This window comes from Limanda limanda, chromosome 4 (genome assembly GCF_963576545.1).
Source record: "Limanda limanda chromosome 4, fLimLim1.1, whole genome shotgun sequence".
NCBI lineage: Eukaryota > Metazoa > Chordata > Actinopteri > Pleuronectiformes > Pleuronectidae > Limanda > Limanda limanda.
In genome coordinates, this window is record NC_083639.1 from 20996764 (window position 1) to 21019573 (window position 22810).

The 22810-nt window shown below is 41.1% G+C and overlaps 32 non-coding genes across 32 annotated transcripts; all 32 read left to right on the top strand.

The window, feature by feature from the left end:
- Window positions 1–7730: 7730 nt before the first annotated feature.
- trnaf-gaa (transfer RNA phenylalanine (anticodon GAA)) lies at window positions 7731–7803 on the top strand. Its single transcript has one exon. It is a non-coding gene; the product is annotated as a tRNA-Phe (tRNA).
- Window positions 7804–8217: 414 nt separating this feature from the next.
- Window positions 8218–8290, top strand: trnaf-gaa (transfer RNA phenylalanine (anticodon GAA)). Its single transcript has one exon. It is a non-coding gene; the product is annotated as a tRNA-Phe (tRNA).
- A 414-nt stretch (window positions 8291–8704) lies between these two features.
- trnaf-gaa (transfer RNA phenylalanine (anticodon GAA)) lies at window positions 8705–8777 on the top strand. The gene has a single exon. It is a non-coding gene; the product is annotated as a tRNA-Phe (tRNA).
- Window positions 8778–9183: 406 nt separating this feature from the next.
- trnaf-gaa (transfer RNA phenylalanine (anticodon GAA)) lies at window positions 9184–9256 on the top strand. Its single transcript has one exon. It is a non-coding gene; the product is annotated as a tRNA-Phe (tRNA).
- A 406-nt stretch (window positions 9257–9662) lies between these two features.
- On the top strand, window positions 9663–9735 carry trnaf-gaa (transfer RNA phenylalanine (anticodon GAA)). Its single transcript has one exon. It is a non-coding gene; the product is annotated as a tRNA-Phe (tRNA).
- A 414-nt stretch (window positions 9736–10149) lies between these two features.
- Window positions 10150–10222, top strand: trnaf-gaa (transfer RNA phenylalanine (anticodon GAA)). The gene has a single exon. It is a non-coding gene; the product is annotated as a tRNA-Phe (tRNA).
- Window positions 10223–10636: 414 nt separating this feature from the next.
- Window positions 10637–10709, top strand: trnaf-gaa (transfer RNA phenylalanine (anticodon GAA)). The gene has a single exon. It is a non-coding gene; the product is annotated as a tRNA-Phe (tRNA).
- Window positions 10710–11121: 412 nt separating this feature from the next.
- On the top strand, window positions 11122–11194 carry trnaf-gaa (transfer RNA phenylalanine (anticodon GAA)). The gene has a single exon. It is a non-coding gene; the product is annotated as a tRNA-Phe (tRNA).
- A 414-nt stretch (window positions 11195–11608) lies between these two features.
- On the top strand, window positions 11609–11681 carry trnaf-gaa (transfer RNA phenylalanine (anticodon GAA)). The gene has a single exon. It is a non-coding gene; the product is annotated as a tRNA-Phe (tRNA).
- A 406-nt stretch (window positions 11682–12087) lies between these two features.
- trnaf-gaa (transfer RNA phenylalanine (anticodon GAA)) lies at window positions 12088–12160 on the top strand. Its single transcript has one exon. It is a non-coding gene; the product is annotated as a tRNA-Phe (tRNA).
- A 406-nt stretch (window positions 12161–12566) lies between these two features.
- Window positions 12567–12639, top strand: trnaf-gaa (transfer RNA phenylalanine (anticodon GAA)). The gene has a single exon. It is a non-coding gene; the product is annotated as a tRNA-Phe (tRNA).
- A 414-nt stretch (window positions 12640–13053) lies between these two features.
- Window positions 13054–13126, top strand: trnaf-gaa (transfer RNA phenylalanine (anticodon GAA)). Its single transcript has one exon. It is a non-coding gene; the product is annotated as a tRNA-Phe (tRNA).
- A 414-nt stretch (window positions 13127–13540) lies between these two features.
- trnaf-gaa (transfer RNA phenylalanine (anticodon GAA)) lies at window positions 13541–13613 on the top strand. Its single transcript has one exon. It is a non-coding gene; the product is annotated as a tRNA-Phe (tRNA).
- A 406-nt stretch (window positions 13614–14019) lies between these two features.
- Window positions 14020–14092, top strand: trnaf-gaa (transfer RNA phenylalanine (anticodon GAA)). Its single transcript has one exon. It is a non-coding gene; the product is annotated as a tRNA-Phe (tRNA).
- A 406-nt stretch (window positions 14093–14498) lies between these two features.
- trnaf-gaa (transfer RNA phenylalanine (anticodon GAA)) lies at window positions 14499–14571 on the top strand. Its single transcript has one exon. It is a non-coding gene; the product is annotated as a tRNA-Phe (tRNA).
- Window positions 14572–14977: 406 nt separating this feature from the next.
- trnaf-gaa (transfer RNA phenylalanine (anticodon GAA)) lies at window positions 14978–15050 on the top strand. Its single transcript has one exon. It is a non-coding gene; the product is annotated as a tRNA-Phe (tRNA).
- Window positions 15051–15464: 414 nt separating this feature from the next.
- trnaf-gaa (transfer RNA phenylalanine (anticodon GAA)) lies at window positions 15465–15537 on the top strand. Its single transcript has one exon. It is a non-coding gene; the product is annotated as a tRNA-Phe (tRNA).
- Window positions 15538–15951: 414 nt separating this feature from the next.
- On the top strand, window positions 15952–16024 carry trnaf-gaa (transfer RNA phenylalanine (anticodon GAA)). Its single transcript has one exon. It is a non-coding gene; the product is annotated as a tRNA-Phe (tRNA).
- A 406-nt stretch (window positions 16025–16430) lies between these two features.
- Window positions 16431–16503, top strand: trnaf-gaa (transfer RNA phenylalanine (anticodon GAA)). Its single transcript has one exon. It is a non-coding gene; the product is annotated as a tRNA-Phe (tRNA).
- Window positions 16504–16917: 414 nt separating this feature from the next.
- Window positions 16918–16990, top strand: trnaf-gaa (transfer RNA phenylalanine (anticodon GAA)). Its single transcript has one exon. It is a non-coding gene; the product is annotated as a tRNA-Phe (tRNA).
- A 404-nt stretch (window positions 16991–17394) lies between these two features.
- trnaf-gaa (transfer RNA phenylalanine (anticodon GAA)) lies at window positions 17395–17467 on the top strand. The gene has a single exon. It is a non-coding gene; the product is annotated as a tRNA-Phe (tRNA).
- A 414-nt stretch (window positions 17468–17881) lies between these two features.
- On the top strand, window positions 17882–17954 carry trnaf-gaa (transfer RNA phenylalanine (anticodon GAA)). Its single transcript has one exon. It is a non-coding gene; the product is annotated as a tRNA-Phe (tRNA).
- A 412-nt stretch (window positions 17955–18366) lies between these two features.
- Window positions 18367–18439, top strand: trnaf-gaa (transfer RNA phenylalanine (anticodon GAA)). The gene has a single exon. It is a non-coding gene; the product is annotated as a tRNA-Phe (tRNA).
- A 414-nt stretch (window positions 18440–18853) lies between these two features.
- On the top strand, window positions 18854–18926 carry trnaf-gaa (transfer RNA phenylalanine (anticodon GAA)). The gene has a single exon. It is a non-coding gene; the product is annotated as a tRNA-Phe (tRNA).
- A 415-nt stretch (window positions 18927–19341) lies between these two features.
- On the top strand, window positions 19342–19414 carry trnaf-gaa (transfer RNA phenylalanine (anticodon GAA)). Its single transcript has one exon. It is a non-coding gene; the product is annotated as a tRNA-Phe (tRNA).
- A 414-nt stretch (window positions 19415–19828) lies between these two features.
- trnaf-gaa (transfer RNA phenylalanine (anticodon GAA)) lies at window positions 19829–19901 on the top strand. The gene has a single exon. It is a non-coding gene; the product is annotated as a tRNA-Phe (tRNA).
- Window positions 19902–20307: 406 nt separating this feature from the next.
- On the top strand, window positions 20308–20380 carry trnaf-gaa (transfer RNA phenylalanine (anticodon GAA)). The gene has a single exon. It is a non-coding gene; the product is annotated as a tRNA-Phe (tRNA).
- A 406-nt stretch (window positions 20381–20786) lies between these two features.
- Window positions 20787–20859, top strand: trnaf-gaa (transfer RNA phenylalanine (anticodon GAA)). Its single transcript has one exon. It is a non-coding gene; the product is annotated as a tRNA-Phe (tRNA).
- A 414-nt stretch (window positions 20860–21273) lies between these two features.
- trnaf-gaa (transfer RNA phenylalanine (anticodon GAA)) lies at window positions 21274–21346 on the top strand. Its single transcript has one exon. It is a non-coding gene; the product is annotated as a tRNA-Phe (tRNA).
- Window positions 21347–21760: 414 nt separating this feature from the next.
- On the top strand, window positions 21761–21833 carry trnaf-gaa (transfer RNA phenylalanine (anticodon GAA)). Its single transcript has one exon. It is a non-coding gene; the product is annotated as a tRNA-Phe (tRNA).
- A 412-nt stretch (window positions 21834–22245) lies between these two features.
- Window positions 22246–22318, top strand: trnaf-gaa (transfer RNA phenylalanine (anticodon GAA)). The gene has a single exon. It is a non-coding gene; the product is annotated as a tRNA-Phe (tRNA).
- Window positions 22319–22732: 414 nt separating this feature from the next.
- trnaf-gaa (transfer RNA phenylalanine (anticodon GAA)) lies at window positions 22733–22805 on the top strand. The gene has a single exon. It is a non-coding gene; the product is annotated as a tRNA-Phe (tRNA).
- The last annotated feature ends 5 nt before the right edge of the window (window positions 22806–22810 follow it).

Consider the following 22810-nt stretch of genomic DNA (forward strand, 5'->3'; position numbering starts at 1 on the left):
ACAGACATGGAACTTGGATTAATTTGACTGAATAATAATAACTCCATCACTGAGTAGTTGTACAGCTGACTGATTTTAATTCAGATATGTACTTGGTAGAATATATCAGATGAGTGTGTGTATAATTAGTTATTATTATAGTTGGTCTATAGAGAGTCAACATCCCAAGGTTAATGTTGTCAACCGCTGTTGGAAGAAATAGATTCCATCCATGTTACTAGGAAAAAAGTGAAGAACTGAAACCACCACTTTCACAAAGAGAATAGTCTTAATCCTCTAAGTTCTCCGTCACAGTTACTGACAAATATCAGATAATTTTATATATGAACATGTTGCCAATATTCTACAATGCAGCATTAGTATCAGATCACAGGAATAGTAGAGTAGCACTAATGTCCTGTAAACTGCCTATTCACGGAAATTACACAAAAACCAATACAAACACTTTTTGGTATTGATCTTTATAATTATTTAGTTCAGAAAGGAATAACTTTTATTTGAATGTCTCTATGATCATTTTCTGCTTGCTGTAATGATCTCCATCACTTCTGCTTTCCCACACTTCCCAATGTTGCTCTCATTCACAAATTCTGATTTCACCGTAAAAAATGATCTGTCCTTATTCTCTTGAGCCTATCGTTCTGCAGATGCTGTTCTTTAAATCTTATCAGGCCGCCGTTGCATCTGGCAGAAGTTCTAATACCAAATTAAGCATCTCCCTCTCACTAAAATGAGGATGTTCCAGGCGAAGTAGATGATTTTGTTGTTACATCCGGCTAGGAGGTTGTTTTCATATGCACCCGTGTGTTTGTCAGTTAGCAGGATTACGCAAAAACTACTGGATGGATTACCATGCAATTTGGTGGGCCGATCATTTTCAATGATTTTTTCGAAAATAGTCATAGATCTTGATTTTAACAATCAGGCATGTTTAAGGGATTAATATCTTAGAAGTGTGTGCATTTGGTCACGATCCAAAAAACTCTAGACCTAACTCCAAGACTTAGTGAATTTAAACATGAATTTTTTTTAAAGGGGACTGTTGAATATGTGTGTACTTCTAAATGTCACCCTTATTTTAGGGTTTATTGATTGTTTTCAGCCGTTTCCAGGAGATCCAGTCATATCTCCCATTGGTACACTTACTGAAGATGCTTCACATCTTGGAATAGATTCACCAAAGTCTTTCTTCCTAATCTCAATACTATAAATACTTGATTGTTGAGGTTATTAAATTGTGTGCCGACATATTTGTCACACTTTTTGTTTGTCGCCCTCAGTAAACATTCACCTGCAGCTGTCACAACGCTGCATGCAATGTGTTCATGCTGTATACTTTTGATTTAATTTACTGGTTTTAGAAAAATCCTTGTCTGTTCTTGTTGCTTTGAGGCATTTCTCCTCCCACTGTGACTTGCAAGCCTCACCATCTGGCGGAGACACCTTTTGGCAGCAGCCTGCGAACACGGCAAATTAGATTTTGTGTAGAGTAAATGGGTGTTCGTGCTGCTCCACGCTCACATTTTCTCACTGCTGGGATAATGCTAATCACCTGTGATTACTAAGCATACTGTGGGCTAAAAGCACAAGCATGTGGCAGAACCATATAACACGTACCAGCTAACTGCGATAAGAACAATGAAGATTGGAAGGTGTTAAAGGTAGTTCTGTGATATAAAGTGTGGATTAACTGAGTGTAGGTGGGTTTATCTTCCTCTACATCAAGATCTCCATAAACCACTATATATCAGCGACCATTGGACATAACACTGTCATACACCATAGCAATGTCCTTTTCAGACTTACAACAGCTGCATCCATTTTAATTGTCTGTTAAAGACTAGACACTATAGTGCCAAGGTTACATCAGTCATGCTGTATAAACTTTATCCACCTGCATTTGGTTGCCTCGCTCCCCTGTCTCCTTCTGCCCCCTCCCTCTTTTCTCCTAATGCTATTTTTCTCCTCTCTCCATCAGCCATTGGTGTTCTCCTCTGAAAGAGGAGAACAGAGAGGGAGAGAATAAGCATGGGGATGCAAGGACGCGTGGCGGGGAGAATACTAAGCACCGATGGGTGTTAAACACAAAGCCCTGCACAGATACCAGCGTGCACGTACACATACACAGAGGTGCATATAAGCACACATTAGTCAGCGGCACATGGGTATGCACACGGATACACAAACACACACTTTGCTGGGTATTAGCAGACCCCTTATTGTGGTTTGAATAGAATGTATTTGTACCTCAGGCTTAAACAGTGAGGATTATCGGTGATACGAGGGGAATGCTAAAGCCAGGAGGGAGGCCAACGACCTTGGTATGGACTCAGAGGGAGGAATGGGAGGAGGAAGAGGAGTCGGTTGTGGGTGGCACATCATTCAAAAAATTGCAGTAAACATGAACGCTAAAAACAATGAGAGCCTTGTTTGATTGTGAATGTGTGTGTGTGTGTGTGTGTGTGTGAACGTTCAATCGAGAGAAATCGGTGTTAATGCTGTCATCGAATATTCAACTGTGAAAAGTTTCTTTAGCCCAAAATGACGCAACATGTCTGTGAATGACAAGCATGTGCTTGTTTGAGCTTTGTATTCATAATAAATTCAATCCTTTGTTTTTCACAAGTTTTTGTGTATATGTGTGTGGTTTCCTGAATGTGTGTTGTGTGCATGTGTGTGTGCGTGCGGCACAAAACCACTTCTCTCATTCAGCATGTGCTTCTCCGTGACCAATTGGGTGGAAACAGGAGCTGTATCATATACTTGTTACGAGTGGCAGGACAGAATGCATAATTCATTTTCATTTGTGCTCCTGTAATAGGTTGTGTGTGTTTGTGTGAGTGTGTGAACCATCCTCTGGGAATGTGCTTTTTCTAAATGTTTGCGCGCAGTGTGTGTGTGTCTGTGTAAGGGAGCGAGAGAGAAAGTTGGCACATCTGTGTAATAACCTGGGATTGGATGTGTCAGGTCATTTCTACAAGTGTTAAAGAAAGCAGGGAGGAGAGACAGGCAATCTGATGAGCGGAGCTGCATCTCTGCTCATCAGTGGAGAAGAAGGGGGGATGGAGATGGGGGGGGTTAGATAATGAGGAGAAACATGGGTGAATGGCCAATGTACAGGCGGGGAGACGATAAGGTTAAAGTCCAAGAAGGACTGAGGCAGAAATAAGATGGATATAAGAAGGGGTAGATGAAGGACAGAGCAGGGAGAGAACGACAGGCGTCCCACCTCTGTTAGAAGAGTAATGCAGGGGGTGACAGAGCTAAGTGAATATGGGAATTGAGAGGGAAGGGAAGAGGAATTAACACCAGATGAAGCAATAGCAGAGGAGAAATGGAAGTGAAGAGATGGTGAGCGGAGGAACAAGTGAAGAATCTGTAATCGGTTCTGAGAGTCCCGGGGATAAATGGGACCTGTTTCTTGGAGTTTGGTGGAGAGTTTGGAACGGAGGCGATTAAAATAACTTCTGACATGTAGAAATTAGAGATGGGTATCGTTAAGATTTTAATGATACTGATACTGCTTATCGACACTGATACTTATTGATAATCTTATCAATATTACGCTCAATAGTACCCAGCAACATCGTGAAACACAATTCATTGTGTTTTAACTGCTGGTTAAATAGCATCTTAATGCTATTTAACCAGCAGTTAAACTTGTAATGACCACGGCCAAACAAACAGAACAATGTTTGTAAAGAAGGATATATAGGAACAGATGTAGTGAAGAATTCTGGTATCTCTCTCCTGTCTTATTTGTTTAAGAAAATCAACATGTTGACTTTCTCAGGGAGCAGATGAGAACACTATCGGCATTGTTGAGGAAACCTGAACTCAAGAGGTAGGTGGTGGGGAGCTGGGAGAGAAAAGGTAAAGTGACATTTCCTGTGGGATTATTTAAGGTTTTACGATTAGAAATAATTAAATCCGATGCAGTGTCATAAGTTGATAACTGAAGACTTATTTTTATAATGACAAGTTTTACCTTGATTTGACAAGGCTGAGACAGCAGCATTTTCAGAGTCGGAGCCGGAAGGCTGCACTGAGGACGTAATATTACAGTCAAACACGCCACATTTGATTGATTTGATTTGTGAAGTGTTTCATTTGTTGCTGGTGTTACCCCCTTTGCTCGAAACTACAGTTTTGCATATGTTACATTTAGCTGCATTGGCGTTGCATCTAGTAAAGTGAGCCCACTCTGTATTTTTTGAAAATATTCCCCTTTCGGCTATGACTGTTGGAGAGCTTTGTCCGTACACAGATACATAGCTTCATCTCCGAGCGTCGGCGGAGTCATCATAAGTGGACGGTAAAAATAACTAGCAAAGGATATGCTTTCAATTCGCAATTCCCTTCAAAGTAGGAGAAGAAGAGAAAACAACGTTAATATGATGGCCCATTTGTCCTGAAGCTTATCGGTACTCCGGTACTGACCCAATTGGGTACCAGTACCAAAAGACACCGGTATTTTGTACCCATGCCTACCAGAGATTCAGTTACAGGGGGGGCAGGATGTGAATAGGAGGAGATGGAGTGTGCGGATGTATGGATGGAGTAAAAGTATATTTCAGGAGGAAAGAAGCCTGAGCGATGAATAAGATAGAGAATGGGAAGGATGGAGACATTGTTGAATAAAGGCTGAGAGCCACATAGAGGGAAGATGCAGAAGAGAGAAACAAAGATGTAACAGAGGAAGAGTATGGAGTCGAGATGCAAGGTGGATGGAAGACCTGACAGGCAACAGCGAGCGTGCGCTAAAGAGTGTGTGTGTGTTTGTGTGTGTGTGTGTGGAGTGTTTGACGTTAAGGTGAGCTGATCAGTCACCGGAAAGTTCCCCGTATCTCCCTCACTATGAGCTGTTTAAGGTCACTTTGTTCCCGTAGCAACAGGAGCGTCAGTGAACAACCCACGCCACCACCCCATCCCCAAAACCCCCGCACCACTCCGACCAAATGCCACCATCTGTGTGTGTGTATGTGCATATGCACGTACTGTGTGTGTTTCCTGAACTTCGACAAATGCCACTGACCAGTGACAAAATCAAACCAAACAACAGGGTCTTGGTAAGGTTTTCAGATCGTGTTAGGAGCACTGGCTTTACAGCGCCTTTATAGGCCACATACACAAACAAACACACACACACACACCTGCATACTAACACTATACTACTCCTGTTTCACTTTTTCAAAAAGTTTCTGCTGGTGTGTTATACCAAAGAGTTTAATACAGCATTGATACTGCCCTGGAAACACACACACACACAAACACAGAGCTTCCGAGCATCCCTCAGGTATTAAACTAACTGACCTTTCATGCATTTGCTTCACATGCGTAAATGTGTGTGTCCGTGCGTGTAGTACGTGCTCCATCTCATTTGCCTGCAGTGACAGGCTCGCCTCTCCTCACTAATGCTTACACGTTGCTGCTTAGCTTCTAATTAAGATGTATGAGTCACCATGTCTGCGTGTGTGTATCTGTGTGTGTGTGTGTGTGCATCTTGTCATCCTAGTCTGCCTCACATGAATGGTGCTGTCTGCGTTTGTGTTTGGCAGGGTTGAGTGGTTTTTGCAGCCAGGAATGTTGTCTAATTTAGGATGTCACACATGCTTGGAAGCTCATGTACGAACGCCTTGCACACACACACTCACGCTGTAGTAGCAGGCAGCATGCCATGGTCCAAAGGCCACACACTGACACACACACACATGCGTACATACAGAAACATGTGCAATACAACATTTTGACTGATAGTTGGGTGAGGGGGTGTTGATGAGATGCACACAATTTTTATCAGTTTGCAAACCCACACAAACGAATGTGCCATTTGTTAAAAACAGCAGACGCTGTGCCTCCAGTTCCCTGGCAGGGTGATTACTACTTTTATCATCATGCTTATCATCAATCATCATCCCACATACATGCTGACACAAAGATGTCTCAGCTCTTCCACACATGTGGCCTGTTACATTGTTGTTTTTGGTTCTGCTGTGACTTCTTCACACATTCAAACATTCACAGTGTATAAAATGAAGCTGAAGAATTTAAGTAAAGACCATGAGTTGCTTTCTGTTGAGCCACATGTGTCATGGAGCAATTTTTAGTTTTTGTCTACCTTTCTTTTAATCCATTGCAAAATTCATTGAGAATACGTGTCGTGACAACTCAGACAATGCAGTAACAAAATTTTTTTTTATTGTTTCTTAAATATTTTACACATGTTACAGTAACATCCAATTTGGAGAGGTTACCTATGTGTCCTGGATGTTCACCCTTGGACAGCATATATCCTGCCTCTGCACTTTCTGAAGGATGCATGGTGCAAAACAACTGGATATCACTTCCCTGGCGGCCTGCGAGACTTGCAGCTGCAGCTGTAAGTCTGCTCTCTCACTCAGCCCGGGCAGATACACTCTTCTAACTGATGGGAGTCTCCTCACAATAAAAAAAGAATGTAACTACAAGAGTTAGACTCAAATTGGAGAAATGTAAACACAGATTGCTCCATTTAGTAATTCCAGCTAATCTGCGCTCTGCAATAAAATAGACAAAATACATTGACCCACTAGACCAACTAATATCAAAGCGACAGAACGCATTTCAATGAAAATTACAGACCATAAACTGTCCCCAGACCCACATTTTTCCTGGTTGATTTTAATCACTGAACGAAGATGTAATTTATCAAATGCTACAGCTGTGTTCCAGATGTATATAGATCACTCCTTGGTTCTGCTGTCCACCACACTGCACTACTTGAAGTGCTTTATTTACAGGCTGTGAGGAAATTAAAAATATCAAACTGTGTGAACAACAAGAGCATTGGCTACAAGAATACTTTGAGACCTATAACTGGAATATCCTTACAGACTTGTCCCCTAGCAGCACTGAGCAAGTAGACACAGTCCTGTCATACATGTTCTTTTGTGTATACATGTCTCCCACCAATAAGGTTTTTTCTCCCATTAACAAGCCTTGAGTCACCAAAGCACTCAAAAAGAAAATCTTCAACAAAAAAAACAGAGTGATTTTCAATGGCTCTGGACTTACAAGAAGGCAGTTAACAAAGAGGTCAAGATCAAAATGCACATTTTGTTTTCACTAGAATAGGTAAAACAAAGAACTTCAGTCGACATTATTGATGAGCTGTTTGACAAGCAGTACATGCATCCATTGAGGTCAAAGTAGACCTGCCTGTTGGCTCCTTCAGCAGTGATTTTCACTTTGCATGTTCTGCCAGCGTGGTGAGCATATTCAATCAAGTTCCCTTCAGCACTCTTATAAAACCAAAATAAATCCGCTCTTCAGACTAAGAAGGCTATAAAATTGTCTGTCACTGCCTCCCTCCTCATCTTCATGTTTAGTCAGTGCTTCTCCCAAACACACCCCAACTTCTGTTACCCTAGTGATAGAGAAGACATAAATGTTTAAATATAACCAAAAGGTATCAACAGCATTTCACACCTTGACTTGGAGGAACCAGTGGGTACAACAAGCTGCCTGGTAAATTAACGACTCTCGAAACAGCAACCGGCTTTTAATCAGTTAGGACTGAAAAAGCCTTTTTGATGAGAGATGAGTCACAAACAACACATCTGTACACTTGTAGAACTTCTGAAGAAATCATGATTTGGATGACTGAGAACCTTCACAGATTTTCACCACATATATCACTCAAATATACAATTGTTTCTCACCACGTAGCCTCCGTACAAGTAGTTTTTCATGCCGAAATAGCTCGGTTGGGAGAGCGTTAGACTGAAGATCTAAAGGTCCCTGGTTCGATCCTGGGTTTCGGCAGATGTAAAGATGTAATTTGCAACAAATGAAGCTAGACATCTTCATATTAAGTCAGTGCTTCTCCCAAACACACCCCAACTTATGTTACCCTAGTGATAGAGAAGACAGAAATGTTGAAGTACAACCAAAAGTTATCAACAGCCTTTCACACCTTGACATGGAGGAACCAGTGGGTACAACAAGCTGCCTGGTAAATTAACGACTCTCGAAACAGCAACCCGCTCTTATTCAGGTAGGACTGAAAAAGCCTTTTGGATGAGAGATGAGTCACAAACAACACATCTGTACACTTGTAGAACTTCTGATGAAACCATGATTTGGATGACTGAGAATCTTCACAGATTTTCACCACATATATCGCTCAAATATACAATTGTTTCTCACAACGTAGCCTCCGTACAAGTAGTTTTTCATGCCGAAATAGCTCAGTTGGGAGAGCGTTAGACTGAAGATCTAAAGGTCCCTGGTTCGATCCCGGGTTTCGGCAGATGTAAAAATGTAGTTTGCAATACATGAAGCCAGAGATCTTCATATTTAGTCAGTGCTTCTCCCAAACACACCCCAACTTATGTTACCCTAGTGATAGAGAAGACATAAATGTTTAAATATAACCAAAAGGTATCAACAGCCTTTCACACCATGACTTGCAGGAACCAGTGGGTACAACAAGCTGCCTGGTAAATTAAGGACTCTCGAAACAGCAACCGGCTTTTAATCAGTTAGGACTGAAAAAGCCTTTTGGATGAGAGATGAGTCACAAACAACACATCTGTACACTAGTAGAACTTCTGAAGAAATCATGATTTGGATGACTGAGAACCTTCACAGATTTTCACCACATATATCACTCAAATATACAATTGTTTCTCACCACGTATTCTCCGTACAAGTATTTTTTCATGCCGAAATAGCTCAGTTGGGAGAGCGTTAGACTGAAGATCTAAAGGTCCCTGGTTCGATCCCGGGTTTCGGCAGATGGAAATATGTAGTTTGCAATATATGAAGCTAGACATCTTCATATTTAGTCAGTGCTTCTCCCAAACACACCCCAACTTCTGTTACCCTAATGATAGAGAAGACAGAAATGTTGAAGTACAACCAAAAGGTATCAACAGCCTTTCACACCTTGATTTGGAGGAACCAGTGGGTACAACAAGCTGCCTGGTAAATTAACGACTCTCGAAACAGCAACCGGCTTTTAATCAGTTAGGACTGAAAAAGCCTTTTTGATGAGAGATGAGTCACAAACAACACACTTGTAGAACTTCTGATGAAACCATGATTTGGATGACTGAGAATCTTCACAGATTTTCACCACATATATCACTCAAATATACATTTGTTTCTCACCACTTAGCCTCTGTACAAGTATTTTTTCATGAAGAAATAGCTCAGTTGGGAGAGCGTTAAACTGAAGATCTAAAGGTCCCTGGTTTGATCCCGGGTTTCGGCAGATGTAAATATGTAGTTTGCAATACATGAAGCCAGAGATCTTCATATTTAGTCAGTGCTTCTCCCAAACACACCCCAACTTCTGTTACCCTAATGATAGAGAAGACAGAAATGTTGAAGTACAACCAAAAGTTATCAACACACTTTCACACCTTGACTTGGAGGAACCAGTGGGTACAACAAGCTGCCTGGTAAATTAACGACTCTCGAAACAGCAGCCGTCTTTTAATCAGTTAGGACTGAAAAAGCCTTTTGGAAGAGAGATGAGTCACAAACAACACACTTGTAGAACTTCTGATGAAACCATGATTTGGATGACTGAGAATCTTCACAGATTTTCACCACATATATCACGCAAATATACAATTGTTTCTCACCACGTAGCCTCCGTACAAGTAGTTTTTCATGCCGAAATAGCTCAGTTGGGAGAGCGTTAGACTGAAGATCGAAAGGTCCCTGGTTCGATCCCGGGTTTCGGCAGATGGAAATACGTAGTTTGCAATACATGAAGCCAGACATCTTCATATTTAGTCAGTGCTTCTCCCAAACACACCCCAACTTATGTTACCCTAGTGATAGAGAAGACAGAAATGTTTAAATATAACCAAAAGGTATCAACAGCCTTTCACACCTTGACATGGAGGAACCAGTGGGTACAACAAGCTGCCTGGTAAATTAACGACTCTCGAAACAGCAACCGGCTTTTAATCAGTTAGGACTGAAAAAGCCTTTTGGATGAGAGATGAGTCACAAACAACACATCTGTACACTAGTAGAACTTCTGAAGAAATCATGATTTGGATGACTGAGAACCTTCACAGATTTTCACCACATATATCACTCAAATATACAATTGTTTCTCACCACGTAGCCTCCGTACAAGTAGCATTTCATGCCGAAATAGCTCAGTTGGGAGAGCGTTAGACTGAAGATCTAAAGGTCCCTGGTTCGATCCCGGGTTTCGGCAGATGTAAACATGTAGTTTGCAATACATGAAGCCAGAGATCTTCATACTTAGTCAGTGCTTCTCCCAAACACACCCCAACTTCTGTTACCCTAATGATAGAGAAGACAGAAATGTTGAAATACAACCAAAAGTTATCAACAGCCTTTCACACCTTGACTTGGAGGAACCAGTGGGTACAACAAGCTGCCTGGTAAATTAACGACTCTCGAAACAGCAACCGGCTTTTAATCAGTTAGGACTGAAAAAGCCTTTTGGAAGAGAGATGAGTCACAAACAACATATTTGTACACTAGTAGAACTTCTGAAGAAATCATGATTTGGATGACTGAGAATCTTCACAGATTTTCACCACATATATCACTCAAATATACATTTGTTTCTCACCACTTAGCCTCTGTACAAGTATTTTTTCATGCCGAAATAGCTCAGTTGGGAGAGCGTTAGACTGAAGATCTAAAGGTCCCTGGTTCGATCCCGGGTTTCGGCAGATGTAAAGATGTAGTTTGCAATATGAAGCTAGACATCTTCATATTTAGTCGGTGCTTCTCCCAAACACACCCCAACTTCTGTTACCCTAGTGATAGAGAAGACATAAATGTTTAAATATAACCAAAAGGTATCAACAGCCTTTCACACCTTGACTTGGAGGAACCAGTGGGTACAACAAGCTGCCTGGTAAATTAAGGACTCTCGAAACAGCAACCGGCTTTTAATCAGTTAGGACTGAAAAAGCCTTTTGGATGAGAGATGAGTCACAAACAACACATCTGTACACTAGTAGAACTTCTGAAGAAATCATGATTTGGATGACTGAGAACCTTCACAGATTTTCACCACATATATCACTCAAATATACAATTGTTTCTCACCACGTAGCCTCCGTACAAGTAGTTTTTCATGCCGAAATAGCTCAGTTGGGAGAGCGTTAGACTGAAGATCTAAAGGTCCCTGGTTCGATCCTGGGTTTCGGCAGATGTAAAGATGTAATTTGCAACAAATGAAGCTAGACATCTTCATATTAAGTCAGTGCTTCTCCCAAACACACCCCAACTTATGTTACCCTAGTGATAGAGAAGACAGAAATGTTGAAGTACAACCAAAAGTTATCAACAGCCTTTCACACCTTGACATGGAGGAACCAGTGGGTACAACAAGCTGCCTGGTAAATTAACGACTCTCGAAACAGCAACCGGCTTTTAATCAGTTAGGACTGAAAAAGCCTTTTGGAAGAGAGATGAGTCACAAACAACATATTTGTACACTAGTAGAACTTCTGAAGAAATCATGATTTGGATGACTGAGAATCTTCACAGATTTTCACCACATATATCACTCAAATATACAATTGTTTCTCACCACGTAGCCTCCGTACAAGTAGTTTTTCATGCCGAAATAGCTCAGTTGGGAGAGCGTTAGACTGAAGATCTAAAGGTCCCTGGTTCGATCCCGGGTTTCGGCAGATGTAAACATGTAGTTTGCAATACATGAAGCTAGACATCTTCATATTTAGTCAGTGCTTCTCCCAAACACACCCCAATTTATGTAACCCTAGTGATAGAGAAGACAGAAATGTTGAAGTACAACCAAAAGTTATCAACAGCCTTTCACACCTTGACATGGAGGAACCAGTGGGTACAACAAGCTGCCTGGTAAATTAACGACTCTCGAAACAGCAACCCGCTCTTATTCAGGTAGGACTGAAAAAGCCTTTTGGATGAGAGATGAGTCACAAACAACACACTTGTAGAACTTCTGATGAAACCATGATTTGGATGACTGAGAATCTTCACAGATTTTCACCACATATATCACTCAAATATACAATTGTTTCTCACCACGTAGCCTCCGTACAAGTAGTTTTTCATGCCGAAATAGCTCAGTTGGGAGAGCGTTAGACTGAAGATCTAAAGGTCCCTGGTTCGATCCCGGGTTTCGGCAGATGTAAACATGTAGTTTGCAATACATGAAGCCAGACATCTTCATATTTAGTCAGTGCTTCTCCCAAACACACCCCAACTTCTGTTACCCTAATGATAGAGAAGACAGAAATGTTGAAGTACAACCAAAAGTTATCAACAGCCTTTCACACCTTGACTTGGAGGAACCAGTGGGTACAACAAGCTGCCTGGTAAATTAACGACTCTCAAAACAGCAACCGGCTTTTAATCAGTTAGGACTGAAAAAGCCTTTTGGATGAGAGATGAGTCACAAACAACACACTTGTAGAACTTCTGATGAAACCATGATTTGGATGACTGAGAATCTTCACAGATTTTCACCACATATATCACTCAAATATACAATTGTTTCTCACCACGTAGCCTCCGTACAAGTAGTTTTTCATGCCGAAATAGCTCAGTTGGGAGAGCGTTAGACTGAAGATCTAAAGGTCCCTGGTTCGATCCCGGGTTTCGGCAGATGTAAATATGTAGTTTACAATACATGAAGCCAGACATCTTCATATTTAGTCAGTGCTTCTCCCAAACACACCCCAACTTCTGTTACCCTAATGATAGAGAAGACAGAAATGTTGAAGTACAACCAAAAGGTATCAACAGCCTTTCACACCTTGACATGGAGGAACCAGTGGGTACAACAAGCTGCCTGGTAAATTAACGACTCTCGAAACAGCAACCGGCTTTTAATCAGTTAGGACTGAAAAAGCCTTTTGGATGAGAGATGAGTCACAAACAACACATCTGTACACTTGTAGAACTTCTGATGAAATCATGATTTGGATGACTGAGAATCTTCACAGATTTTCACCACATATATCACTCAAATATACATTTGTTTCTCACCACTTAGCCTCTGTACAAGTAGTTTTTCATGCAGAAATAGCTCAGTTGGGAGAGCGTTAGACTGAAGATCTAAAGGTCCTTGGTTCGATCCCGGGTTTCGGCAGATGGAAATATGTAGTTTGCAATATATGAAGCCAGAGATCTTCATATTTAGTCAGTGCTTCTCCCAAACACACCCCAACTTCTGTTACCCTAATGATAGAGAAGACAGAAATGTTGAAGTACAACCAAAAGTTATCAACAGCCTTTCACACCTTGACATGGAGGAACCAGTGGGTACAACAAGCTGCCTGGTAAATTAACGACTCTCGAAACAGCAACCCGCTCTTATTCAGGTAGGACTGAAAAAGCCTTTTGGATGAGAGATGAGTCACAAACAACACATCTGTACACTTGTAGAACTTCTGGTGAAACCATGATTTGGATGACTGAGAATCTTCACAGATTTTCACCGCATATATCACTCAAATATACAATTGTTTCTCACCACGTAGTCTCCGTACAAGTAATTTTTCATGCCGAAACAGCTCAGTTGGGAGAGCGTTAGACTGAAGATCTAAAGGTCCCTGGTTCGATCCCGGGTTTCCGCAGATGTAAGTATGTAGTTTGCAATACATGAAGCCAGAGGTCTTCATTTTTAGTCAGTGATTCTCCCAAACAAACCCCAACTTCTGTTACCCTAGTGATAGAGAAGACATAAATGTTTAAATATAACCAAAAGGTATCAACAGCCTTTCACACCTTGACTTGCAGGAACCAGTGGGTACAACAAGCTGCCTGGTAAATTAACGACTCTCAAAACAGCAACCGGCTTTTAATCAGTTAGGACTGAAAAAGCCTTTTGGATGAGAGATGAGTCACAAACAACACACTTGTAGAACTTCTGATGAAACCATGATTTGGATGACTGAGAATCTTCACAGATTTTCACCACATATATCACTCAAATATACAATTGTTTCTCACCACGTAGCCTCCGTACAAGTAGCATTTCATGCCGAAATAGCTCAGTTGGGAGAGCGTTAGACTGAAGATCTAAAGGTCCCTGGTTCGATCCCGGGTTTCGGCAGATGTAAACATGTAGTTTGCAATACATGAAGCTAGACATCTTCATATTTAGTCAGTGCTTCTCCCAAACACACCCCAATTTATGTAACCCTAGTGATAGAGAAGACAGAAATGTTGAAGTACAACCAAAAGTTATCAACAGCCTTTCACACCTTGACATGGAGGAACCAGTGGGTACAACAAGCTGCCTGGTAAATTAACGACTCTCGAAACAGCAACCCGCTCTTATTCAGGTAGGACTGAAAAAGCCTTTTGGATGAGAGATGAGTCACAAACAACACACTTGTAGAACTTCTGATGAAACCATGATTTGGATGACTGAGAATCTTCACAGATTTTCACCACATATATCACTCAAATATACAATTGTTTCTCACCACGTAGCCTCCGTACAAGTAGTTTTTCATGCCGAAATAGCTCAGTTGGGAGAGCGTTAGACTGAAGATCTAAAGGTCCCTGGTTCGATCCCGGGTTTCGGCAGATGTAAACATGTAGTTTGCAATACATGAAGCCAGACATCTTCATATTTAGTCAGTGCTTCTCCCAAACACACCCCAACTTCTGTTACCCTAATGATAGAGAAGACAGAAATGTTGAAGTACAACCAAAAGTTATCAACAGCCTTTCACACCTTGACTTGGAGGAACCAGTGGGTACAACAAGCTGCCTGGTAAATTAACGACTCTCAAAACAGCAACCGGCTTTTAATCAGTTAGGACTGAAAAAGCCTTTTGGATGAGAGATGAGTCACAAACAACACACTTGTAGAACTTCTGATGAAACCATGATTTGGATGACTGAGAATCTTCACAGATTTTCACCACATATATCACTCAAATATACAATTGTTTCTCACCACGTAGCCTCCGTACAAGTAGTTTTTCATGCCGAAATAGCTCAGTTGGGAGAGCGTTAGACTGAAGATCTAAAGGTCCCTGGTTCGATCCCGGGTTTCGGCAGATGTAAATATGTAGTTTACAATACATGAAGCCAGACATCTTCATATTTAGTCAGTGCTTCTCCCAAACACACCCCAACTTCTGTTACCCTAATGATAGAGAAGACAGAAATGTTGAAGTACAACCAAAAGGTATCAACAGCCTTTCACACCTTGACATGGAGGAACCAGTGGGTACAACAAGCTGCCTGGTAAATTAACGACTCTCGAAACAGCAACCGGCTTTTAATCAGTTAGGACTGAAAAAGCCTTTTGGATGAGAGATGAGTCACAAACAACACATCTGTACACTTGTAGAACTTCTGATGAAATCATGATTTGGATGACTGAGAATCTTCACAGATTTTCACCACATATATCACTCAAATATACATTTGTTTCTCACCACTTAGCCTCTGTACAAGTAGTTTTTCATGCAGAAATAGCTCAGTTGGGAGAGCGTTAGACTGAAGATCTAAAGGTCCTTGGTTCGATCCCGGGTTTCGGCAGATGGAAATATGTAGTTTGCAATATATGAAGCCAGAGATCTTCATATTTAGTCAGTGCTTCTCCCAAACACACCCCAACTTCTGTTACCCTAATGATAGAGAAGACAGAAATGTTGAAGTACAACCAAAAGTTATCAACAGCCTTTCACACCTTGACATGGAGGAACCAGTGGGTACAACAAGCTGCCTGGTAAATTAACGACTCTCGAAACAGCAACCCGCTCTTATTCAGGTAGGACTGAAAAAGCCTTTTGGATGAGAGATGAGTCACAAACAACACATCTGTACACTTGTAGAACTTCTGGTGAAACCATGATTTGGATGACTGAGAATCTTCACAGATTTTCACCACATATATCACTCAAATATACAATTGTTTCTCACCACGTAGTCTCCGTACAAGTAATTTTTCATGCCGAAACAGCTCAGTTGGGAGAGCGTTAGACTGAAGATCTAAAGGTCCCTGGTTCGATCCCGGGTTTCCGCAGATGTAAGTATGTAGTTTGCAATACATGAAGCCAGAGATCTTCATTTTTAGTCAGTGATTCTCCCAAACAAACCCCAACTTCTGTTACCCTAGTGATAGAGAAGACATAAATGTTTAAATATAACCAAAAGGTATCAACAGCCTTTCACACCTTGACTTGCAGGAACCAGTGGGTACAACAAGCTGCCTGGTAAATTAACGACTCTCAAAACAGCAACCGGCTTTTAATCAGTTAGGACTGAAAAAGCCTTTTGGATGAGAGATGAGTCACAAACAACACACTTGTAGAACTTCTGATGAAACCATGATTTGGATGACTGAGAATCTTCACAGATTTTCACCACATATATCACTCAAATATACAATTGTTTCTCACCACGTAGCCTCCGTACAAGTAGCATTTCATGCCGAAATAGCTCAGTTGGGAGAGCGTTAGACTGAAGATCTAAAGGTCCCTGGTTCGATCCCGGGTTTCGGCAGATGTAAACATGTAGTTTGCAATACATGAAGCCAGAGATCTTCATACTTAGTCAGTGCTTCTCCCAAACACACCCCAACTTCTGTTACCCTAATGATAGAGAAGACAGAAATGTTGAAATACAACCAAAAGTTATCAACAGCCTTTCACACCTTGACTTGGAGGAACCAGTGGGTACAACAAGCTGCCTGGTAAATTAACGACTCTCGAAACAGCAACCGGCTTTTAATCAGTTAGGACTGAAAAAGCCTTTTGGAAGAGAGATGAGTCACAAACAACATATTTGTACACTAGTAGAACTTCTGAAGAAATCATGATTTGGATGACTGAGAATCTTCACAGATTTTCACCACATATATCACTCAAATATACATTTGTTTCTCACCACTTAGCCTCTGTACAAGTATTTTTTCATGCCGAAATAGCTCAGTTGGGAGAGCGTTAGACTGAAGATCTAAAGGTCCCTGGTTCGATCCCGGGTTTCGGCAGATGTAAAGATGTAGTTTGCAATTTGAAGCTAGACATCTTCATATTTAGTCAGTGCTTCTCCCAAACACACCCCAACTTCTGTTACCCTAGTGATAGAGAAGACAGAAATGTTTAAATATAACCAAAAGGTATCAACAGCCTTTCACACCTTGACTTGGAGGAACCAGTGGGTACAACAAGCTGCCTGGTAAATTAACGACTCTCAAAACAGCAACCGGCTTTTAATCAGTTAGGACTGAAAAAGCCTTTTGGATGAGAGATGAGTCACAAACAACACACTTGTAGAACTTCTGATGAAACCATGATTTGGATGACTGAGAATCTTCACAGATTTTCACCACATATATCACTCAAATATACAATTGTTTCTCACCACGTAGCATCCGTACAAGTAGCATTTCATGCCGAAATAGCTCAGTTGGGAGAGCGTTAGACTGAAGATCTAAAGGTCCCTGGTTCGATCCCGGGTTTCGGCAGATGTAAACATGTAGTTTGCAATACATGAAGCCAGAGATCTTCATACTTAGTCAGTGCTTCTCCCAAACACACCCCAACTTCTGTTACCCTAATGATAGAGAAGACAGAAATGTTGAAATACAACCAAAAGTTATCAACAGCCTTTCACACCTTGACTTGGAGGAACCAGTGGGTACAACAAGCTGCCTGGTAAATTAACGACTCTCGAAACAGGAACCGGCTTTTAATCAGTTAGGACTGAAAAAGCCTTTTGGAAGAGAGAAGAGTCACAAACAACATATTTGTACACTAGTAGAACTTCTGAAGAAATCATGATTTGGATGACTGAGAATCTTCACAGATTTTCACCACATATATCACTCAAATATACATTTGTTTCTCACCACTTAGCCTCTGTACAAGTATTTTTTCATGCCGAAATAGCTCAGTTGGGAGAGCGTTAGACTGAAGATCTAAAGGTCCCTGGTTCGATCCCGGGTTTCGGCAGATGTAAAGATGTAGTTTGCAATATGAAGCTAGACATCTTCATATTTAGTCAGTGCTTCTCCCAAACACACCCCAACTTCTGTTACCCTAGTGATAGAGAAGACATAAATGTTTAAATATAACCAAAAGGTATCAACAGCCTTTCACACCTTGACTTGGAGGAACCAGTGGGTACAACAAGCTGCCTGGTAAATTAAGGACTCTCGAAACAGCAACCGGCTTTTAATCAGTTAGGACTGAAAAAGCCTTTTGGATGAGAGATGAGTCACAAACAACACATCTGTACACTAGTAGAACTTCTGAAGAAATCATGATTTGGATGACTGAGAACCTTCACAGATTTTCACCACATATATCACTCAAATATACAATTGTTTCTCACCACGTAGCCTCCGTACAAGTAGTTTTTCATGCCGAAATAGCTCGGTTGGGAGAGCGTTAGACTGAAGATCTAAAGGTCCCTGGTTCGATCCTGGGTTTCGGCAGATGTAAAGATGTAATTTGCAACAAATGAAGCTAGACATCTTCATATTAAGTCAGTGCTTCTCCCAAACACACCCCAACTTATGTTACCCTAGTGATAGAGAAGACAGAAATGTTGAAGTACAACCAAAAGTTATCAACAGCCTTTCACACCTTGACATGGAGGAACCAGTGGGTACAACAAGCTGCCTGGTAAATTAACGACTCTCGAAACAGCAACCCGCTCTTATTCAGGTAGGACTGAAAAAGCCTTTTGGATGAGAGATGAGTCACAAACAACACATCTGTACACTTGTAGAACTTCTGATGAAACCATGATTTGGATGACTGAGAATCTTCACAGATTTTCACCACATATATCGCTCAAATATACAATTGTTTCTCACAACGTAGCCTCCGTACAAGTAGTTTTTCATGCCGAAATAGCTCAGTTGGGAGCTTGTTAGACTGAAGATCTAAAGGTCCCTGGTTCGATCCCGGGTTTCGGCAGATGTAAAAATGTAGTTTGCAATACATGAAGCCAGAGATCTTCATATTTAGTCAGTGCTTCTCCCAAACACACCCCTAACTTATGTTACCCTAGTGATAGAGAAGACATAAATGTTTAAATATAACCAAAAGGTATCAACAGCCTTTCACACCATGACTTGCAGGAACCAGTGGGTACAACAAGCTGCCTGGTAAATTAAGGACTCTCGAAACAGCAACCGGCTTTTAATCAGTTAGGACTGAAAAAGCCTTTTGGATGAGAGATGAGTCACAAACAACACATCTGTACACTAGTAGAACTTCTGAAGAAATCATGATTTGGATGACTGAGAACCTTCACAGATTTTCACCACATATATCACTCAAATATACAATTGTTTCTCACCACGTATTCTCCGTACAAGTATTTTTTCATGCCGAAATAGCTCAGTTGGGAGAGCGTTAGACTGAAGATCTAAAGGTCCCTGGTTCGATCCCGGGTTTCGGCAGATGTAAAGATGTAGTTTGCAATACATGAAGCCAGAGATCTTCATATTTAGTCAGTGCTTCTCCCAAACACACCCCAACTTCTGTTACCCTAGTGATAGAGAAGACATAAATGTTTAAATATAACCAAAAGGTATCAACAGCCTTTCACACCCTGACTTGGAGGAACCAGTGGGTACAACAAGCTGCCTGGTAAATTAAGGACTCTCGAAACAGCAACCGGCTTTTTATCAGGTAGGACTGAAAAAGCCTTTTGGATGAGAGATGAATCACAAACAACACATCAGTACACTAGTAGAACTTCTGAAGAAATCATGATTTGGATGACTGAGAATCTTCACAGATTTTCACCACATATATCACTCAAATATACAATTGTTTCTCACCACGTAGCCTCCGTACAAGTAGTTTTTCATGCCGAAATAGCTCAGTTGGGAGAGCGTTAGACTGAAGATCTAAAGGTCCCTGGTTCGATCCCGGGTTTCGGCAGATGGAAATATGTAGTTTGCAATATATGAAGCTAGACATCTTCATATTTAGTCAGTGCTTCTCCCAAACACACCCCAACTTCTGTTACCCTAATGATAGAGAAGACAGAAATGTTGAAGTACAACCAAAAGGTATCAACAGCCTTTCACACCTTGATTTGGAGGAACCAGTGGGTACAACAAGCTGCCTGGTAAATTAACGACTCTCGAAACAGCAACCGGCTTTTAATCAGTTAGGACTGAAAAAGCCTTTTTGATGAGAGATGAGTCACAAACAACACACTTGTAGAACTTCTGATGAAACCATGATTTGGATGACTGAGAATCTTCACAGATTTTCACCACATATATCACTCAAATATACATTTGTTTCTCACCACTTAGCCTCTGTACAAGTATTTTTTCATGAAGAAATAGCTCAGTTGGGAGAGCGTTAAACTGAAGATCTAAAGGTCCCTGGTTTGATCCCGGGTTTCGGCAGATGTAAATATGTAGTTTGCAATACATGAAGCCAGAGATCTTCATATTTAGTCAGTGCTTCTCCCAAACACACCCCAACTTCTGTTACCCTAATGATAGAGAAGACAGAAATGTTGAAGTACAACCAAAAGTTATCAACACACTTTCACACCTTGACTTGGAGGAACCAGTGGGTACAACAAGCTGCCTGGTAAATTAACGACTCTCGAAACAGCAGCCGTCTTTTAATCAGTTAGGACTGAAAAAGCCTTTTGGAAGAGAGATGAGTCACAAACAACACACTTGTAGAACTTCTGATGAAACCATGATTTGGATGACTGAGAATCTTCACAGATTTTCACCACATATATCACGCAAATATACAATTGTTTCTCACCACGTAGCCTCCGTACAAGTAGTTTTTCATGCCGAAATAGCTCAGTTGGGAGAGCGTTAGACTGAAGATCGAAAGGTCCCTGGTTCGATCCCGGGTTTCGGCAGATGGAAATACGTAGTTTGCAATACATGAAGCCAGACATCTTCATATTTAGTCAGTGCTTCTCCCAAACACACCCCAACTTATGTTACCCTAGTGATAGAGAAGACAGAAATGTTTAAATATAACCAAAAGGTATCAACAGCCTTTCACACCATGACTTGGAGGAACCAGTGGGTACAACAAGCTGCCTGGTAAATTAAGGACTCTCGAAACAGCAACCGGCTTTTAATCAGTTAGGACTGAAAAAGCCTTTTGGATGAGAGATGAGTCACAAACAACACATCTGTACACTAGTAGAACTTCTGAAGAAATCATGATTTGGATGACTGAGAACCTTCACAGATTTTCACCACATATATCACTCAAATATACAATTGTTTCTCACCACGTAGCCTCCGTACAAGTAGCATTTCATGCCGAAATAGCTCAGTTGGGAGAGCGTTAGACTGAAGATCTAAAGGTCCCTGGTTCGATCCCGGGTTTCGGCAGATGTAAACATGTAGTTTGCAATACATGAAGCCAGAGATCTTCATACTTAGTCAGTGCTTCTCCCAAACACACCCCAACTTCTGTTACCCTAATGATAGAGAAGACAGAAATGTTGAAATACAACCAAAAGTTATCAACAGCCTTTCACACCTTGACTTGGAGGAACCAGTGGGTACAACAAGCTGCCTGGTAAATTAACGACTCTCGAAACAGCAACCGGCTTTTAATCAGTTAGGACTGAAAAAGCCTTTTGGAAGAGAGATGAGTCACAAACAACATATTTGTACACTAGTAGAACTTCTGAAGAAATCATGATTTGGATGACTGAGAATCTTCACAGATTTTCACCACATATATCAGTCAAATATACATTTGTTTCTCACCACTTAGCCTCTGTACAAGTATTTTTTCATGCCGAAATAGCTCAGTTGGGAGAGCGTTAGACTGAAGATCTAAAGGTCCCTGGTTCGATCCCGGGTTTCGGCAGATGTAAAGATGTAGTTTGCAATATGAAGCTAGACATCTTCATATTTAGTCGGTGCTTCTCCCAAACACACCCCAACTTCTGTTACCCTAGTGATAGAGAAGACATAAATGTTTAAATATAACCAAAAGGTATCAACAGCCTTTCACACCTTGACTTGGAGGAACCAGTGGGTACAACAAGCTGCCTGGTAAATTAAGGACTCTCGAAACAGCAACCGGCTTTTAATCAGTTAGGACTGAAAAAGCCTTTTGGATGAGAGATGAGTCACAAACAACACATCTGTACACTAGTAGAACTTCTGAAGAAATCATGATTTGGATGACTGAGAACCTTCACAGATTTTCACCACATATATCACTCAAATATACAATTGTTTCTCACCACGTAGCCTCCGTACAAGTAGTTTTTCATGCCGAAATAGCTCAGTTGGGAGAGCGTTAGACTGAAGATCTAAAGGTCCCTGGTTCGATCCTGGGTTTCGGCAGATGTAAAGATGTAATTTGCAACAAATTAAGCTAGACATCTTCATATTAAGTCAGTGCTTCTCCCAAACACACCCCAACTTATGTTACCCTAGTGATAGAGAAGACAGAAATGTTGAAGTACAACCAAAAGTTATCAACAGCCTTTCACACCTTGACATGGAGGAACCAGTGGGTACAACAAGCTGCCTGGTAAATTAACGACTCTCGAAACAGCAACCCGCTCTTATTCAGGTAGGACTGAAAAAGCCTTTTGGATGAGAGATGAGTCACAAACAACACATCTGTACACTTGTAGAACTTCTGATGAAACCATGATTTGGATGACTGAGAATCTTCACAGATTTTCACCACATATATCGCTCAAATATACAATTGTTTCTCACAACTTAGCCTCCGTACAAGTAGTTTTTCATGCCGAAATAGCTCAGTTGGGAGAGCGTTAGACTGAAGATCTAAAGGTCCCTGGTTCGATCCCGGGTTTCGGCAGATGT